A 21785-nucleotide genomic window follows, 5' to 3' on the forward strand; every position below is an offset into this window, starting at 1 on the left:
GTAGCAATTCAAATGTATCTATCAACGCACTTTAGGAAAGAATATGGCGAGCAATATTATGAGGGGTGGAGAGGATCCGATGTGATAAAATAGTAGTGCTGCGAAAGCAAAGAGAGAGAAGTGAAGTGAATGTCTTCCAGAAAAAAAATGAAAAAAAAAAAGAAGAATACCGGAGCGAAGCCTGAATGGGCATAAGGTAAGCGGAGTGAAAAATTTTCAATGAATAGAAAAGTAAAATTTTCGCTAGGAAAAATCATCTATCTAGTCACTGAACGACCACAGTGGCCGCTAGGAAAAATCATCTATCTAGTCACTGAACGACCACAGTGGCAGTGAAGCGGAGGATGACAAACAGTAGGCTCACATGATGAATGTGGAGTTCCAAAATTGTTCCACAGCGGATGACTGTAATACGGTTTCTCTGCTCAGTCGCCGTGCGAAAGATGAAATGACAGAAACTGAGGTAAGAGGGTGTCGAATACAAGTTGCAAACCGTATGAACCTGATGAGACACTAGAGAGATTCTGTACAGATTATGCTCTATTCTGGTTTTCCCATAGATCATGTTTCACTGCCATAGAAGGCTGTCCTCCAACGTACATTCTCAGAAATTTCTTCCTATGTTTGATACTAATAGGATCCTCTTGGTCAATGCTTGTCTCTTTTTGATGTCCTCCACCTCCGGCCGTCACTGGTTATTTTGCTGCCTATGTAGCAGAAATCCTTATCTTCGTCTACTTCGTGCCCATCAATCGTGACGTTTCCCGCTGTTCTCATTTCTGCTGCTTCTCATAACTTTCGTCTTTAATCGATATACTCTCAATCCATATTCTGTTCTCGTTAGACTGTTCATTGCGTTCAGCAGATTCTGTAATTCTTCTTCATTTTCACTGAGGATGTCATCGACGAATCTTATAATTTATATCCTTTCACCTTGAATTTTAATTTCATTCTTGAATCGTTCTCTTATTTTCATCATTGTTTCTTCCATGTACTTATTGAACAACAGAAGCGAAAGACTACTTCACTATCTTACACCCTTTTTAATCCGAAAACTTCCTTCTATTACATTTAGGATTAGTTTTTCATTTATCCTCAACAAGTGTTCATTCTGACGTCTACCGGATGCACGACCCGTTCATTCTGACGTCTACCGGATGCACGACGATAGTCAAACACATCCTGCGCTTTTTCGAGCATATCTGGAATTTATGTACTCATTGGTACGGCTACACGGCGATATCTAAATTCGATGGAAATGGAGGCACATTGGCGGAATCATAAAAGAATCAGAAGTGACTGATGGCGTTAGCACGGATAACTGGCACTTGTTGGCGTCAAACACAAGTACGAAGCCACGAATTAAAAAGCCACAATAGAGAGAATGCAATTCTCATAGACGAGGTACAAATACATAACGTATGAAATAAATTGTATAAATATTATTACAGTATAGTGCCCAATAACAGAGGCGTGAGGTTCAAAGTATGTGAACGTAGAACAATTATTACTGTGAGAGCGCGGTTCTGCTCTCGGCGCTTTGTAATGGGACAATGTTTACAGTTTATGAGCGAGATCTTATTCTACGCTGCTACGAATGATAACATACATCGCACGAGGTAAACCGACAGTTACATTTTTTAACTATTCATTGGTAGGTGTTCAAAAATGTGTGTGAAATCTTATGGGACTTAACTGCTAAGGTCATCAGTCCCTAAGCTTACACACTACTTAACCTAAATTATCCTAAGGACAAACACACACAACCATGCCCGAGGGAGGACTCGAACCTCCTCCGGGACCAGCCGCACAGCCCATGACTGCACCGCCTGAGACCGCTCGGCTAATCCCGCGCGGCAGTAGGTGTATGCTTGGTTGTTTTCATATAATCTTCTACGGTGTTCTTCTGGTACGTTTGCCGGATATATTGGGCATATTTGACGAAGGCTTTTTGGCAGTAATTATAAAATATTTTATTCATTCTTTCTTGTCTTTTACGTCTTATGTATTTATGTTTTTGGTTTTCACTTTTGAGCATAGTAGCTCATTTTTCATTGTACTCCCGGATAACCTTATGATGCACCACTCAAGTAAAATGCGTTTTCTTTGAGCCAATAATGAGCATTTTTCAACCTAGGACTGTTTTTTTTTTCAATATTAATTACAATGTAAGATTGCTGTACCACCGTGCCACAATGGCCAGGAATAAATTTTGAAAGCTTTTAGTTTCGATGTGTAAATTAAACTTCATCTCAAGTTTCTGTCTTCATTGAAGAAATAGTCTTCTGAAACCGATAGATATTGACGAAACCTTTTATCAGATAATCTCTCTCTTCCCGCAGCTGTGAATGAAATAAATAACCTATCATTTCACACAGAAGGTATGCTACCCTGACGTAACAAATGAACGAGAATTTTATCAGATTTCATATAATGAGACTCTAGCAACACTGTTGACGGCAGGCCATAGCAGTCCAAATAGAAAGCTTTGTTTTACCGAGCAGATGCAGGAAGTCTTTCAGAGGCACGAGTCAATGCGGTGTAGCGACGTCGTTGCAGGTTCGCTACGGAGGCAGAGACAATGCGTGCTGAGGCCGGCTCCTGATGTTTACGAGCTACCACAGCTGTATTTCTCCGACCGAGAACGCGCCGTGCGTGTTGCGGCCTGCGTGGCGGTGTGGCCCCTCACAACACAAACGGTATTTTCGCTTTCTTGACGCCTGGCACGCAATTAAGCGAAGCATTCGATGGAAATTTCCAGAGTGGCAGATATGGGCGCAGGGCAAATGCACAGCCGGGGAAATGCAACACCCTCAAGAGCTGTCATCTTTAGGGTATGCCGACCGGTGTAGCCGAGAGTTTCTAGGCGTTTCAGTCTGGAACCGCTCGACCGCTACGGTCGCAGGTTCGAATCCTGCCTCGGGTATGGATATGTGTGATGTCCTTAGGTTAGTTAGGTTTAAGTAGTTCTAAGTTCTATGGGACTGATGACCTCAGATATTAAGTCCAGTAGTGCTCAGAGCCAATTGCACCATCTTTAGCGTATAATATGTCGATTCTGGTAGGTTGTAGTGTCAATGATTCATTTGTCGCGATCATCGGCGATCGGAGGCCGCTCAGGAGGTCTGTCTGTGGCTCCTTTGTGTTGACTGCTGGCAGTAACTGTGCTGAGATGAACAATGTGTACAACATTCATTCTAGGGTAAAACCAAGCCCCACCGACGAGTACATATTACTGATGAACATCTCTAGCCAATTGAACGGGTTCGCATTGTGGTCTTGCGAGAAGCCGGTTGGAAATGTCAGCGAATTGATGCACATGTTGGGCACAGTGTGTCGGTGGTGTGTCGCCCCTTTCATCTGAGGTCTGCAGAACACTTCAACACCAGTAGAGCAGATCCTGGACCTCCTCATAGCACTGAACCACCACAAGGTCGACATGCGAGGTGCATTCAAGTTCTAAGGCCTCCGATTTTTTTGCTCTGGACTGGAAAGAGAAAGAAACATGCGCATTGTTCTAAAATGAGGCCGCATTCATTGTCAATACGTCCCAGAGATGGCAGCACCGTACGGTAGATGGAATTTTACCGCCAGCGGCGAGAATGAGAACTGTTTTAAATACTTAAAATGGCGACGTTTTCCTTACTTGAACAGCGTGCAATCATTCGTTTTCTGAATTTGCGTGGTGTGAAACCAATTGAAATTCATCGACAGTTGAAGGAGACATGTGGTGATGGAGTTATGGATGTGTCGAAAGTGCGTTCGTGGGTGCGACAGTTTAATGAAGGCAGAATATTGTGTGACAACAAACCGAAACAACCTCGGGCTCGCACAAGCCGGTCTGACGACATGATCGAGAAAGTGGAGATAATTGTTTTGGGGGATCGCCGAATGACTGGTGAACAGATCGCCTTCAAAGTTGGCATTTCTGTGGGTTCTGTGCACACAATCCTGCATGACGATCTGAAAATGTGAAAAGTGTCATCCAGGTGGGTGCCAAGAATGCTGACGGACGACCACATGGCTGCCCGTGTGGCATGTTGCCAAGCAATGTTGACGCGCAACGACAGCATGAATGGCACTTTCTTTTCGTCGGTTGTGACAATGGATGAGACGTGGATGCCATTTTTCAATCCAGAAACAAATCACCAGTCAGCTCAATGGAAGCACACAGATTCACTGCTACCAAAAAAATTTCGGGTAACCGCCAGTGCTGAAAAAATGATGGTGTCCATGTTCTGGGACAGCGAGGGCGTAATCCTTACCCATTGCGTTCCAAAGGGCACTATGGTAACAGGTGCATCCTACGAAAATGTTTCGAAGAACAAATTCCTTCCTGCACTGCAACAAAAACGTCCGGGAAGGGCTGCGGGTGTGCTGTTTCACCAAGACAACGCACCCGCACATGGATCTAACGTTACGCAACAGTTTCTTCGTGATAACAACTTTGAAGTGATTCCTCATGCTCCCTACTCATCTGACCTGGCTCCTAGTGACTTTTGGCTTTTTCCAACAATGAAAGACACTCTCCGTGGCCGCACATTCACCAGCCGTGCTGCTATTGCCTCAGCGATTTTCCAGTGGTCAAAACAGACTCCTAAAGAAGCCTTCGCCGCTTCCATGGAATCATGGCGTCAGCGTTGTGAAAAATGTGTACGTCTGCAGGGCGATTACGTCGAGAAGTAACGCCAGTTTCATCGATTTCGGGTGAGTAGTTAATTAGAAAAAAAATCGGAGGCCTTAGAACTTGAATGCACCTCGTATTGTGTGACAGCGGTGGTTGATTGAACATCATTCGGGAAGAGAATCCGGTCACATCTTGCACCTGCTCTTCGTAACGGACCGTTGGGAACCCTCCGCTCGCAGTAGGGTTAATATCTCGTGTGCCTCTAGCCAGCTCATCACTGACACGACGATACAGCTAAGCATGGCCTCTGTGGTGTCATGAAAAGTTGGCTCGAGGATGGAATGGCACTCTGTCGTCTTCAGCGATGACAGTAGGCCCTGGACGTAGACATGTATGGTGTAGACCTGGGGAGCTGCCGATTCCAGAGTGCATGGATGATCAACGGGAAGTGGAAACGAGGTAGCGTGTCCATTTTCTGCACGTGACTACTTTTGGGGGATGATCCACAGGAGCTCGCCTACATGTTAGGCTATTCCAGAAAATTTATTACAGGAACTTAGGGCGCCTGGGAACACGATAACAGGTAGCCATTGTAACACAGATATCTTAGCTTGTGGATTTTCCTGCCAATGTGAAGATCGCACGGTCTCTAGGACCTAGACGGTAGAGAGTGGGAAGTTTATAATTGCCCAAGGCGGTGGTGCGCAAGGGGGTGGGGGGGGGGGGGGGGGGTGAAACGGAGAGTAGTTTTGCCGCTAGTGCGTGTTTGCGTGTAGCGAAGAGGAAGTGGTGAATGAGTATAGTCTTGGGTAGCAAGCAACCATCCGACGGAAGCAAAGGTGAAATAGCGAACAATTTCACCCGACTTAGGCGAGGTTGCTTGGTTGTAAAATAGTTAGGCACTGAAGTGTAGAGAGCGAGGAGGTAATAAACAACTTAATAGTTGAATTTGCAATCACAGACTAGAGGGGGATACGCTACAATGTAAATAAGTTTCCGGTACTGGGTTGGCCTTCGTAATCACGGCCGAAATTTGATTTTATTAAGTTCTGAGAATGAAAACGTGGTCCAAGTAGGCTGTATTCTTTTTCAATGGCCTACGATTAAAAGTGGTCTACCTCAAGTACAATAGAAAGAATACAGGCGCGCGGAATTAGCCGAGCAGCTGGCCGGTGTGGCCGAGCCGTTCTAGGCGCTTCAGTCTGGAACCGCGCGACCGCTACGGTCGCAGGTTCGAATCCTGCCTCGGGCATGGATGGGTGTGATGTCCCAAATTGGTTAGGTTTAAGTTGTTTTAAGTTCTAGGGGACTGATGAACTCAGATGTTAAGTCCCATAGTGCTCAGAGCCATTTGATTAGCCGAGCGGTCTGAGGCGCTACAGTCACGGACTGTGCGGCTGGTCCCGGTGGAGGTTCGAGTCCTCCCTCGGGCATGGGTGTGTGTGTGTGTGTGTGTGTGTGTTTGTCCTTAGGATAATTTAGCTTAAGCAGTGTGTAAGCTTAGGGACTGACGACCTTAGCAGTTAAGTCCCATTAAAAAAAAAAAAAAAAAAAAAAAAAACATCCCACGTGGACCATGATCTCATTCTACAAAACACGTTGAGGCTATGAAGCTCCGCAAAAATAAAATTTTAAAATATTTTATTAAGTTGACACGAAATCTACTTGTATTGAAAGTAAAGTAACATTATTTGACAGTTCTGTTTCTATTTATGTATTTCCTTCGCTATAGTTAGTCTACCTTTTTCGTTTCATTAAGGGTTTTATATGTTTTATCATAACGGAGGTTGTCGAGTTGATAATATCTCTGAATATTTTCCCATCCAACAAACCATAATCATACCCTTGACAGTGAAGTAGAGAGGTCTCAAGAAAGCACGTTTCCGACAGCCTTTTAAGAAGAAAAGTGAGGCTGGTGTCCGCAGTGTACCACCTAGCAGGTATGGAGGGAACTGAATGGCCGTTGATGAACTGCTTGGGTTGTATCTCTAGTAGAGGTGTCCTTATTTAGAAAGAATTCAAGGCGAGAAGGGCCGTCGTAAAACAAGCACGTTGCCAGAAAGTTGCCATTGAAGGTGACTATTTTAAGTTAGTTTATAACAGTGAGAACGTAGCTTGCCTTTCAGAGTGAGCAGACGCAATAGCGCCTTTCTTAGCAATCATATACAACCGCTCACTTGACGAAAGGTCTGTTCCTAAAGACTGGAAAATAGCACAGGTCACACCAATATTCAAGAAAGGAAATAGGAGTAACCCATTGAATTACAGACCCATATCACTGACCTCAATTTGCAGTAGGATTTTGGAGCGTATACTGTACTCGAACATTATGAATCACCTTGAAGAAAATGACTTATTGATACATACCCAACACGGATTCATAAAATGTCGATTTTGTGCAACGCAGCATTCCCATGAAGTAATGAGTGCTGTCGACAAGGGTTCTCGATCGATTCGATATTCCTAGATTTCCAGAAGGATTTTGATACCGTTCCTCCCAAGCGACTATTAATCAAATTGCGTGCATATGGAGTATCGTCTCAGTTGTGTGACTGTATTCGTGATTTCCTCTCAGAGAGGTCACAGTTCGTACTGGTAGACGGTAAATCATCGAGTAGAACAGAATTGGTGTCATACGCCCTCTGCTGTTCCTGATTTACATAAACGATCCAGGTGATAATCTGAGCAACCCCTTAGATTGTTTGCAGATAATGCTGTAATTTATCGTCTAGTAAAATCATCAGACGATCAATTCCAATTACAAAATGATCTGGAGAGAATTTCTGTATGGTGCGGAAAGTGGCAATTGGCACTAAACAAAGAAAAGTGCGAGGTCATCCACATAGATACTAAAGGAAATCCGATAAATTTTGGGTATACGATAAATCGCACAAATCTAAGGGCTGTCAATTCGACTAAATACCTGGGAATTACAATCACGAGCACCTTAAATTGGGAAGACCACATAGGTAATACTGTGAGGAAGGTGAAAAAATGACTGCGCTTTGTTGGCAGAACACGTAGAAGATGCGACAAACCCATTAAAGAGACAGCCTACATTACACTTGTCCGTCCTTTGTTGGAATATTGGCTGCGCGGTGTAGGATTGACGGAGTACATCGATAAAGTGCAAAGAAGGGCAGCTCGTTTCGTGTTATCGTGCAATAGAGGTGAGAGTGTCACTGATATGATACGCGAGTTGGGGTGGCAGTCACTGAAACAAAGGCGGTTTTCTTTGCGGCAAGATCTATTTGCGAAATTTCAGTCACCAACTTTCTCTTCCGAATGCGAAAATATTTTGTTGACACCACCAACGTAGGGAGAAATGATCATCATAATAAAATAAGAGAAATCAGAGCTCGAACGGAAAGGTTTAGGTGTTCCTTTTTCCCACGCGCCATTCGAGAGTGGACTGGTTGAGAAGTAGTATGAAAATGTCTCGATGAACCCTCTGCCAGGCACTGAAGTGTGAATTGCAGAGTAACCCTGTAGATGAAGATGTAGATGAGCCAACGATTCCTGGTCGTGGACGGAATCCTGCATATTGTGGAGATAACTGGCAGTATTAGTATGCGGACGTACATCTACATCTACATACATACACCGCAAGCCAAAGTACGGTTCATGGCGGAAGGTAGCTCACACCACTACTAGCCATTTCCTTTCCTATCCCACTCGCTAGTAGACCCAGGGAAAAACGACTGTCTATAAGGCTCAGTAGGAGCCCTAGTTTCTCCTACCTTCGTCGTCCTTAGGCGAAATGTGCGTTGGCGGCAGTAGAATCATTTCTTAATGGACCTCAAGTACCGGTTCTGTAAATTTGCTTAGTAGTGCTTTGCGAAAAGACTGTCGTCTTTCCTCCAGCGATTCGCATTTGAGTTCATGAAGCGTCTCCGTAATACTTGTTTGCTGATCGAACCTAGTGATAACAAATTTAGAAGCAGGCCTTTGAATTGCTTCGATGCCTTTCTTTAATCCGACCTACTGGGAACTCAAACACACTATCAGAACTCAAGAATGGGTCGAAGTAGTGTTCCATACGCTATCTTCTTTACGGATGACCCAACTTCGCCAAAATTCTCCCAATAAAATACAGTCGTCTTTTCGCCTTCCCTACTACCAACTTGATGTCCATCGCATACCATTTTGTAGCGTTACGTCTAGAAACTTAATCGGTGAGTCTGTGTCATGCAGCAGACTACTAAAACTGTGTTCGAACGTCACAATATCAAAGGTATTTCTACTAAAATTACGTATCTGTAAAGCACTGTTTACCGTGGCGCCAGGAGGGGGAGACAGACAGTCCCATCGCCCTGGTCACCTTTTACCCCCACAAAGGATCCCCAGTACTCAATCTGACAGGAGTCTGAGTGGACCTGGGGCCATCGTGGGGGACTGCTTCGAACTGACCAGTGAAGACAGTGTCTGGAGACGAATTGTTATGACCTTTTGGTTTCCAATCATCAGATTATTATGATGCCAGAAGAGTCTGCTTTAACATGTAGATAACGTATGTTATGTGTCACTGCAGGCTATGGATAAATAACAAGTCTTACTCAACGAAAAATGGCCAGCTTACTTCTCGTATCATTTGACGGCGCATTTGACTCTTCCAACAAGTTCCGTTTACTACTTGGGCTTTCTTTGTGACAATTTGACAAAAACTAATGTATGTAATGCTGACAATCGTCACAGGTATATAGAGATCGTAGTACTCTTAGTAATTTAAAAATTTATTTCCGTCTCAATACTTAAGTCTGTGTGTGGCTGTGGTGGCCTAGCTGGACTTCCGCCCTGGATGTCATGGGTTGAATACCGGGCGGAAGCGGGGATTTGTCCCAGTCGCAGTCCCCCACGATGGCCCCAGGTCCACTCAGACTCCTATCAGATTGAGTTCTGGGGATCCTTTGTGGGGGTAAAAGGTGACCAGGCCGATGGGACTGTCTGTCTCCCCCTCCTGGCGCCACGGCAAACGAACTCTTAGTCAAGCGAGAAACCCGTTCACGACTGAGGGCAACAGACTGTAATGAGCTGTCCAGTTAGATGACATCTCCCCGGCCTGACTTGGCACATTCGCATTATATGGTGACATGGTCAATGGGGTGTAGCTATCGCAATACTGTTGGTAATATAAAAATTTTTACTTCTGTTTGGATCACAAAGTATTTTTGTCGATACATATCGTATGTTGATAAAAATCTGTGCGATAGAGACGGAAATGTCATATATTTAAAAAAAAAATAATCTCAAAGACCGCCAACGGCCTTGCCACGATGGTAACACCGGTTTCTGTCAGATCACCGCAGTTAAGCGCTGTCGAACTGGGATAGCACTTGGATGGGTGACCATCCGGTCTACCGAGCGCTGTTGGCCAGCGGGGTGCCCTCAGCCTTGTGAGGCAAACTGAGGAGCTACTTGATTGAGAAGTAGTGGCTCCGGTCTCGAAAACTGGCATACGGCCGGGAGAGCGGTGTGCTGACCACATGCCCCTCCATATCTGCATCCAGTGACACCTATGGGCTGAGGATGATACGGCGGCCGGTCGGTACCGTTGGGCCTTCATGGCCTGTTCGGGGGGAGTTTTTTTTAACCTCTAAGACCGAAACACGACGCACCACCAAGAAATTACCCGAATGGTACATAAATCAGTAGATATGATCTAAATGTACAGACAAACAAATGATTACAATTTCAGAAAAATTGTATGACTTATTCAAGAGGAAGAGATTCAGCAATTGACCAAGTTAATGAAGCGTTGGTCCGCGTCTGTCTCTTATGCAAGCAATTATTCGGCTTGGCGTTGATTGATAGAGTTGCTGGATACCGTCGTGAGGGATTTCGCGCCAAATTCAGTGCAATTGGCGTGTTAGATCGTTAAAATCCTGTTGAAAGGTCCTGCCTATAATACTCGAAACATTCTCAGTTGCCCAAGGTAGCGTTTGACGAGCACGAAGACAGATTAGATTAGATTAGTATTTGTTCCATAGATAATGAATACGGCACTTCATAATGATGTGGAACGTGTCAGGTTAATAGAAGGTGTCTATACAAGATATTACATTACACAAAATATTACATGACACTTAATATTTTAATTTTTTTGTGGGGCTTATGGAAATTACCCACTTACCAAATCCAAAAATTCATCTAATGAGTAGAAGGAGTTGCCATTATGAAATTTTTAATTTCCTTTTAAATACTATATGGCTATCTGTCAGACTTTTGATGCTATTAGTTAAGTGACCAAAGACTTTTGTGGCAGCATAATTTACCCCCTTCTGAGCCAAAGTTAGATTTAACCTTGAGTAGTGAAGATCATCCTTTCTCCTAGTGTTGTAGCCATGTACACTGCTATTACTTCTGAATTCGTTAGGATTGTTAATAACAAATTTCGTAAGTGAATATATATATATGTGAGGCTACAGTGAAGATCCCTAGCTCTTTAAATAAGTGTCTACAGGATGATCTTGGATGAGCTCCAGCAATTATTCTGATTACACGCTTGTGTGTAATGAACACTCTTTTACTCAGTGATGAGTTACCCCAGAATATGATGCCATAAGAAAGCAGAGAATGAAAATAGGCATGGTACGCTAATTTACTGAGATGTATATCACCAAAATTTGCAATGACGCTAATAGCATAAGTAGCTGAACTCAACCGTTTCAGCAGATCTTCAGAGTGTTTTTTCCAGTTCAACCCCTCATCAATGCATACACCTAGAAAATTTGAATATTCTACCTTAGCTACCGATTTCTGATGGAAGTCTATATTTATTAATGGTGTCATTCCATTTACAAGCAGTCGGAGATCTCGCCGTGTGCGGATCGTAGTTTTCTTGCTGAAATGAAATCCCAAGATGGCGTGCCATGAAGGGCAACAAAACGGGGTGTAGAATGTCGTTGACGTACCGCTATGCCCAAAGTGTGCCGCGAATGACAGCCAGGGGGACCCTTCTGTGAGGAGAAATGGTGCCCCAGACAATCACTCCTGGTTGTCAGGCATTGTTTCAAATGGTTCAAATGGCTCTAAGCACTATGGGACTTAACATCTGACGTCATCACTTCCCTAGACTTAGAACTACTTAAACCTAACTAACCTAAGGACAGCACACACATCCATGCCCGATGCGGGATTCGAACCTGCGATCGCAGCAGCAGCGCGGTTCCGGACTGAAGCACCTGGAACCGCTCGGCCACAACGGCCGGCTCAGGCAGTGCGGTGGGTTGGGCGACAGTCCAGTTAATATCCCACTGCTGTCCGGGTCGGCTTCACACGCGACTTCAGTCTGGAATCTCGTTGCTGGATAAGAATTGTCTCCAGTGACGAGTCCCGCTTCGAACTGACCAGTGAAGACGTGTCTGGAGACGAATTGTTATGACCTTTTGGTTTCCAAATCCCACAGGCAGACAAAGAATATTTACGATCAATACCAAAAGGGCAGAACGTCAAAACGGACTGCACCTTCTCCCACAGACCGTAGTTTTCAGACCCCTGGCCTAGAACCTCGCACCACAAAAGTTTCATAGCAGCGTTTGCATATACAACTTATTGCAAGCGCTAATTTTATAGAACAGGGAAATGTAGGGGACATAGTGAGGAAGTTCCAGAATGTGGTTCTATTCGCACCATCCAAGCATGAAACAGAAACTGACATTAGTGAAATGAACTACAGTAACTAACATTATCATCATGGACGATGCAGTGGATTTCTAAGTGCAAATATCGTAGCCAAAGACGTGTGAAAAGGCAAAATAACATAGAATGATTTCCTGAATTGAAATTAAAATTCATTACCTCGTGCAAACTGTGCACCGGAAAGGCCATCTCATTAAAGAAGAATAGTAATTTCTAGGCGGCATAAAGATGTCAACTTTCCTCACAGCAGTAATTTTCTTTCGTCAACAACAGCTGTTCGCTGCTAACGAGAGAAAAACAAGCAGCAAGGGTAATATGTGGGCCGGCTTCTAAGCAGCAGCATTTTACAGTAGGCTAAAAACAAACTTTCATACCCACTGCCTGGGGAAATCCGTGGTCAGATTGCTTGGTAAATTACTACTTGCAGTCGGTGGCCAGTGCCAAGCCTTTTGTCACGTTCCCGAGATCAAAGTGCAAAGCTTCGCAAGTTGTGAGGGAAGCTGCTCGTAAATTAGAGACAGAAATAGAGGTCTAGCAGTCCGTACTGTAACTAAATCATATAAAAATCTCTGCTTACATGAAGCGAATAAAGTAACACAAATGCACTCGAATTAACATGTGAATCTCGGAAATCGTTATTTGACATATGCATGAGTTCTAACGTTGCCTTTCTTCTTTTCAACAACGTTTTTCAGGGAAAATCACATTTAAGCTCTGATGTCGCCAAATGCCCGTCTCGGTAGACATTTGTTTCTTTTTCTTCTTTTTCTTTCGCTATGTATTGTAACATATTTCGAGGTGAAGTTCATTACTGCTTCCACCTGTTATGTGGAATGTATAATACAATTTTATATGCGAGTAATGTGATAATAAGTATTTTATATTGTCACTGCTTGTACAGGTTACGTCACATCTACAACTGCATATATGCCCTACAAGCCATTATACAGTGCATGGCGGAGCGTATATCGTACCAATATTTGCAAATTCCTAACCTTTTCCATTCACGTACTGCGCGGCAATCTACAGGCTTCTGTACGTGGTCCAGTCTCTTTTAACTTATTCTATTGATCCTGCACGAGATATACGAAGGTTGGCTCAAATGGTTCTGAGCACTATGGGACTTAACATCTGTGGTCATCAGTCCCCTAGAACTTAGAACTACTTAAACCTAACTAACCTAAGGACATCACACACATCCATGCCCGAGGCAGGATTCGAACCTGCGACCGTAGCAGTCGCGCGGTTCCGGACTCCGCGCCTACAACCGCTAGACCACCGCGGCCGGCTAAACGAAGGTTGCAGACAGGTGAAAGATCGGTTCTATTCGTAACTACAGGGTGGAAATTGTTGAACTAAAACTAAATTCCTCCTGAACAGGCCTTGATGGTCCAACATTACCGACCGGCCGCCGTGTCATCCTCAGCCCATAGGCGTCACTGGATGCGGATATGGAGGGGTATGTGGTCAGCACACCGCTCTCCCGGCCGTACGTCAGTTTCCAAGACCGGAGGCCCTGCTTCTCAATCAAGTAGCTTCTCAGTTTGCCTTACAAGGGCTGAGTGCACCCCGCTTGCCAACAGCGCTCGGCAGACCGGATGGTCACCCATCCAAGTGCTAGCCCAGCTCGACAGAGCTTAAATTCGGTGATATGACGGGAACCGGTGGTACCACTGAGGCAAGGCCGTTGGCAATTATTGAACTATATGAAAGAAAATAGTTATAACTTCTGAACGATTTGCGTTAGGAAGTTCGAAATGCACGGTTGGCCACGGGGCACGATGGGAATTAGTGTGGCATGATGGTTTGGTTTAGCGAAGAAGCCCACTTGCTTTGGATTGGTTCGTCATTAAGCATAATCGGTGCGTCTGAGGGACTGAGAATCCGCATTTTGCGGTCGAGACGTCTCTTCGCCCTCAACGGATGACGGTATGGCGTGGAGTGTGCAGTCACGGAATAATCGGTGCAATACTGCTTGATGGCATGGTGATTATTGAACGTTACATAAAGGTTTTGGAAGGTGATTTCATGCCCATTTTCCAAAGTGACCCTGATTTCGACAAGATGTGGTTCATTCAAGACGGAGCTCGATCCCATCAAAGCAAGAGAGGGTTTGATATCCTGGAGGAGCGCTTGGGGGACCGCATTCTGGGTCCGTAGTACCCAGAGGCTACTTGCATTGGCCTCGTTTGGCCGCCATATTCTTCGGATCTGAACACACGAGACTCCTTTTTGTGGGACTATAATAAAGACAAGGTGCACAACAATAATCCCAAATCTTCTGGTAAACCTTCCGGGATGTAAGGTCGTGGTCCGTGAAACTCTTCAGCTCCTAACGTTTTGTCCAGATCTGCGCTGGACATCTTCAGAGGGGTGTTTCTCCTCCGGTAAGTCTTACCAACTGACGGGTCGGACGTCTGAGAGCGACTTATATATCGTAGAAAGTGGGCGTGACCAGAGTTACACGTCACTTTCTACGATATATAAGTCGCTCTCAGACGTCCGACCCGTCAGTCGGCAAGACTCACCGCAGTTAGGAGCTGAAGAGTTTCATGGACCACGACCTTACATCCCGGAAGGTTTACCAGAAGATATGTCATCCGGTCGTGAAAGCTTTCATACAATAATCCCGAAACCATTGCTGAGCTGAAAACAGCCATTCAGGAGGTCATCGACAGCACTGATGTTCCGACACTTCAGCGTGCCATGTAGAATTCGTCTGCGCCACATCATCGCCAATGATGGCATACATACCGAACATGTCATAACCTAAATCCGAATATCTGTAGTGACGTTTACGTGTTGAATAAAGTGTGTGCACGCCGTAGTTTTTAACTGATTTACGTTTTTTTTTGTATAGTTCAATAATTGTCACCCTGTACATGGTCTAAAATATTTATTGCACTTGTCGATTATGGGACTGGTTGTTAAAGGCAGTTGTCACACAGTGAATTCAGTATTACTTTGCTCTTACGGCCGATAACCTATACGTAGTGTTCTCGGTCGATACTGGGCAGCTTATAGTCAGAACCTACTATTTCATGCTGATGCGTCTCTGTATAAATCGCGTTATTGACTTTCATGGTCGATTCTCACTTTTAAATTACCTATCATGTCCGCCCCGATAGCTGAGTGGTCAGTGTGATGGATTGCCGTCCTACGGGTCCGGGTTCCATTCCCTGGTGGGTCGGAGATTTTCTCCGCTAAGGGACTGGGTGTTGTGTTGTCTTCACCATCATTTCATCCCCATCTGGCGCGCAGGTCGCCAATGTGGTGTCGAATGTAATATGACCTGCACCAAGGCGGCCGGACCTCCCCCGCAAGGGGCCTTCCGGCCAATGACGCCAAATGCTCATTTCCATTTTCCATTAGCTAAGATCATCGCTTATCTGTCGGTGCTCCTATAATTTCAAACTGAGAGAAAAATCATCAGCTGGGTGTTATATCTGGCAGCCACAGTAATATTCCAACACTGTATTACCACATCTGAATTGTATTTCTTTCGTGAATTGTTTCCCATATGAACTACGTACTTTTAAGTATTTAACTGATACGGTAAAGCAATCATCATGTATTTGCGTTCGCCGCCCTATGTTTTTCCATGTACTATCATCTTGTCTGCTTGGAAATATGTCTGCCGTCTGCTTATGTATCTATAATATGTGTATTTGGCCTTGGGGTAAGATTCTTTGAATGCAGGGGCAGCTTAGCCAACATTCGAGGGAAACTGTTCTGGGTCAGGGTGACAAAAGCGACCGCTGGCCCATCACTTTGTTAAAGCTGCCACAGGTAGAACGTGTATATTGTGTACGCTGGCTTGCTGTCTGGCGTAGGGCACTGAAGTTGAAGCGAGCGGCTTTACTGCGCTGGGAATCGTCAGAAAGCTTACACCAAATTTTAGTTCTTAGTCTTAGTAATTTTCTGAACCTGTAAGTTCAGCTCAACTGAGTCTACTTCATCTCGTAAGTAGGTTCCAGATATTGCTGACTAGATAGGGACAGTTTGCGCATGTAGGAATTACGAGTAATTTGCGAGTTTCGGAACTTATTACAATGTTCTTTGTCCTCTTTGTCTTTGCGATACAGGGGCATGAAGCCATATGTATGTGGGAGTGTGATTAGCTCTCTGAATCAGTCCTTAACTGGTCGTGAACACTGCATCTGTATTTAACATTCCGACGATCATATTAAAGTCAAACTGTGTTTTGTGGAGATTTGACTCAGTATCATTTTAAATGGCTTTCATAGCTATTACCACGTCTTTGTTCATTAGATTGTGCTCGCGGTATTCTACAATCACTAAGGAACCAATATTCGCTTTTAAACAAATTCTCTTGCACTATATTTTGGTTTCATGATCTTTATTTGTCTTGATTTTCGTAGATAGTCGACATTTCTTTGTACTGGATAGCCACGTGGCTACTACTGATTTACAGTAGCTTTGTCCTTAGGAATAATTGATCACAGAAAGTTTTTTTTTTTTCATTCTTCCCGTCATTGCAATTACGCTTAATTTTTGCTGTGAATTTCGGTGTAATTTTGTGTCCGAATACACAACCATCGAGCCATTTCAGCTAACACGAAAAACATTCTTAGCACTGAAATTTAGTTTGTGACACGTAGTTCGTTAGGTGAGACTTAATTGTTGCTTAATTAACTATACCGTTACTCCGGTGGTGACAGGTGGAGTTGTCTGTCTGATATCTGCATAGATTCTTTCTATAATTTATAAGTAACTTCTTTCTCTGCGATAAATGGCTAGTCTGAAAGAGTGCGTGTGTAATTCATGCATTCTACTATACTCCAGAGTTTCAGAAGATCGTATCAAGTGTTCAATTATTCCATTTGTTATTCCAGTAATGTTCAGTAAAAACACTCCCTGGTAGGTTAAGATTAGTAATAATATGGTTGTTCATGTGTATTTTTTGAAAATCGTAATCCAAGAATAAACATCAGTAAAAGGTATTCTTGATGTTACTAATTCAAACGCAGTTTTTCAAAATCGTATCGAGCCTCTTCTGGGCCAACCTAGATCACATGTGTGACTATCAGGTTATTTTCAAAAGGCTTTCTTAAACCTAATTTTTTTAAAGAATTAATTACGTAGTTCTCAGTATGTATAAAGATATAATTATTTTCTTGAACTGATCTCTATTCACTAATCAGCTCTTACCTTAACTTTCATAGAAATTAATGTACAACATATTCATAGGATTCATTCAAGCGTTGTCCCCGTAAAATTTGTAAGAAAACGTAGCGATTGCCTGCTCGAAGCTACACACTGATCAACCAGACCATCATGACCATCTACCTAATAGCTGGTAAGTCCATCTTTGGCACGGATAACACCGGCCTTGTGTCATGCCATGGAAGCAATGAGGCCTTGGTAGATCGCTGAAGGAAACTGGCACCATATCTGCACACACACACCTAGTTCCCGTAAATTCCTGGGAGGGGGGTGATGAGCTCTGACGCCACGTTCAATTACATCCCAGATGGGTTCGATCGGGTTCAGACCTGGCGAGTTGGGGGCCAGTACATGAAACAGAACTCCCGCTATGTTCCTCGAACCACTTCATCATATTCATAGTCTTGTCGTTGTTATTGTTGTTGTTGTTGTTGTTGTGGTCTTCAGTCCTGAGACAGGTTAGATGCAGCTCTCCATGCTACTCAATCCTGTGCTAGCTTCTTCATCTCCCAGTACCTACTGCAACCTGCATCCTTCTGAATCTGCTTGGTGTATTCATCTCTTGGTCTCCCTCTACGATTTTTACCCTCCACGCTGCCCTCCAATGCTAAATTGGTGATCCCTTGATGCCTCAGAACATGTCCTACCAACCGATCCCTTCTTCTAGTCAAGTTGTGCCACAAACTTCTCTTCTCCCCAATACTATTCGGGAGGACGACGGTTCAATCCCGTCTCCAGCCATCCCGTCTCCAGCCATCCTGATTTAGGTTTTCCGTGATTTCCCTAAATCGTTTCAGGCAAATGCCGGGACGGTTGCTTTGAAAGGGCACGGCCGATTTCCTTCCCAATCCTTCCCTAACCCGAGCTTGCGCTCCGTCTCGAATGACCTCGTTGTCGACGGGACGTTAAACACTACCCACCACCACCACCAATCCTATTCAATACCTCCTCATTAGTTATGTGATCTACCCATCTAATCTTCAGCATTCTTCTGTAGCACCACATTTCAAAAGCTTCTATTCTCTTCTTGCCCAAACTATTTATCGTCCATGTTTCACGTCCATACATGGCTACACTCCATACAAATACTTTCAGAAATGACTTCCTGACACTTAAATGTATACTCGATGTTAACAAATTTCTCTTCTTTAGAAACGCTTTCCTTGCGATTGCCAGTCTACATTTTATATCCTCTCTACTTCGACCATCATCAGTTATTTTGCTCCCTAAATAGCAAAACTCCTTTACTACTTTAAGTGTCTCATTTCCTAATCTAATACCCTCAGCAACTCCCGACTTAATTCGACTACATTCCATTATCCTCGTTTTGCTCTTGTTGATGTTCATCTTATATCCTCCTTTCAAGACTCTATCCATTCCGTTCAACTGCTCTTCCAAGTCCTTTGCTGTCTCTGACAGAATTTCAATGTCATCGGCGAACCTCAAGGTTTTTATTTCTTCTCCATGGATTTTAATACTTACTCCGAATTTTTCTTTTGTTTCCTTCACTGCTTGCTCAATATACAGATTGAATAACATTGGGGAGAGGCTACAACCCTGTCTCACTCCCTTCCCAACCACTGCTTCTCTTTCATGCCCCTCAACTCTTATAACTGCCATTTGGTTTGCGTACAAATTGTAAATAGCCTTTCGCTCCCTGTATTTTACCCCTGCCACTTTCAGAATCTGAAAGAGAGTATTCCAATCAACATTGTCAAAAGCTTTATCTAAGTCTACAAATGCTGGAAACGTAGGTTTGCCTCTCCTTAATCTAGCTTCCAAGATAAGTCGTAGGGTCAGTATTGCCTCACGTGTTCCAATATTTCTACGGAATCCAAACTGATCTTCCCCGAGGTCGGCTTCTATCAGTTTTTCCATTCGTCTGTAAAGAATTCGCGTTAGTATTTTGCTGCCGTGACTTATTAAACTGATAGTTCGGGAATTTTCACATCTGTCAACACCTGCTTTCTTTGGGATTGAAATTATTATATTCTTCTTGAAGTCTGAGGGTATTTCGCCTGTCTCATACGTCTTGCTCACCAGATGGTAGAGTTTTGTCAGGACTGGCTCTCCCAAGACTGTCAATAGTTCTAATGCAATGTTATCTACTCCCGGGCCTTGTTTCGACCCAGGTCTTTCAGTGCTATGTCAAACTCTTCACGCAGTATCATATCTCCCATTTCATCTTCATCTACATCCTCTTCCATTTCCATAATATTGTCCTCAAATACATCGCCCTTGTACAGACCCTCTATATACACCTTCCACCTTTCTGCTTTCCCTTCTTTGCTTAGAACTGGGTTTCCATCTGAGCTCTTGATATTCATACAAGTCGTTCTCTTTTCCCCAAAGGTCTCTTTAATTTTCCTGTAAGCAGTATCTATCTTACCCCTAGTGAGATAAGCCTCCACATCCTTACATTTGTCCTGTAGCCGTCCCTGCTTAGCCATTTTGCACTTCCTGTCGATTTCATTTTTGAGACGTTTGTATTACTTTTTGCCTGCTTAATTTACTGCATTTTTATATTTTCTCCTTTCATCAATTAAATTCAATATTTCTTCTGTTACCCACTGATTTTTACTAGACCTCGTCTTTTTACCTACTTGATCCTCTGCTGCCTTCACTATTTCATCCCTCAAAGCTACCCATTCTTCTTCTACTGTATTTCTTTCCCCCATTCCTGTCAATTGTTCCCTTATGCTCTCCCTGAAACTCTGTACAACCTCTGGTTTAGTCAGTTTATCCGGGTCCCATCTCCTTAAATTCCCACCTTTTTGCAGTTTCTTCATTTTTAAGCTACAGTTCATAACCAATAGATTGTGGTCAGAGTCCACATCTGCCCCTGGAAATGTCTTACAATTTAAAACCTGGTTCCCAAATCTCTGTCTTACCATTATATAATCTATCTGAAACCTGTCAGTATCTCCCGGCTTCTTCCATGTATACAACCTTCTTTTATGATTCTTGAATCAAGTGTTAGCTATGATTAAGTTGTGGTCTGTGCAAAATTCCACCAGGCGGCTTCCTCTTTCATTTCTTAGCCACAATCCATATTCACCTACTACGTTTCCTTCTCTCCCTTTTCCTACTACCGAATTCCAGTCACCCATGACTATTAAATTTTCGTCTCCCTTCACTATCTGAATAATTTCTTTTATTTCATCATACACTTCTTCAATTTCTTAGTCATCTGCAGAGCTAGTTGGCATATAAACTTGTACTACTGTAGTAGGCACGGGCTTCGTGTCTATCTTGGCCATAATAATGCCTTCACTATGCTGTTTGTAGTAGCTTACCCGCATTCCTATTTTCTTATTCATTATGAAACCTACTCCTGCATTACCCCTGTTTGACTTTGTATTTATAACCCTGTATTCGCCTGACCAAAAGTCTAGTTCCTCCTGCCACCGAACTTCACTAATTCCCACTATATCTAACTTTAGCCTATCTATTTCCCTTTTTAAATTTTCTAACCTACCCGCCCGATTAAGAGATCTGACATTCCACGCTCCGATCCGTAGAACGCCAGTTTTCTTTCTCCTGATAACGACGTCCTCTTGTCCTCTTGAGTAGTCCCCGCTCGGAGATCCGAATGGGGGACTATTTTATCTCCGGAATATTTTACCCAAGAGGACGCCATCATCATTAACCATACAGTAGAGCTGCATGCCCTCGGGAAAAATTACGGCTGTAGTTTCCCCTTGCTTTCAACCGTTCGCAGTACCAGCACAGCAAGGCCGTTTTGGTTAGTGTTACAAGGCCAGATCAGTCAATCATCCAGACTGTTGCCCCTGCAACTGCTGAAAAGGCTGCTGCCCCTCTTCAGGAACCATACGTTTGTCTGGCCTCTCAACAGATACCCCTCCATTGTGGTTGCACCTACGGTACGGTTATCTGTATCGCTGAGGCACACAAGCCTCCCGACCAACGGCAAGGTCCAAGGTTCATGGGGGGGGGGGGCATTATCCTGTTGAAAAACGCCACAGCCGTCGGGAAACACGATCGTCATGCAGGGGTGTACGTGGTATGCAATCAGTGTACACTTCTTGGCCTTCATGTTATCTTGAACGATCTCTAGTTGTCCCATGTTCCCCAGAGCATAATGGAATAGTCGGCAGCTTGTCTTCGTCCCGCAGTGCAGGTGACGAGGTGCTGCTTCCCTGGAAGACGATGGATTCGTGCCCTCCATCGGCATGATGAAGAAGGTATCGGGATTCATCAGATCATGCAACGCTCTGACACTGCGTCGAAGTCCAGTGACGTTGGTCACGCACCCGTTTCAGTCGTAGTTGCCGACTTGGTGTTAATGTTCCCACATGCCAGGACGTCTGCT

The sequence above is a fragment of the Schistocerca serialis genome, chromosome 7 (genome assembly GCF_023864345.2).
Source record: "Schistocerca serialis cubense isolate TAMUIC-IGC-003099 chromosome 7, iqSchSeri2.2, whole genome shotgun sequence".
Taxonomy (NCBI): domain Eukaryota; kingdom Metazoa; phylum Arthropoda; class Insecta; order Orthoptera; family Acrididae; genus Schistocerca; species Schistocerca serialis.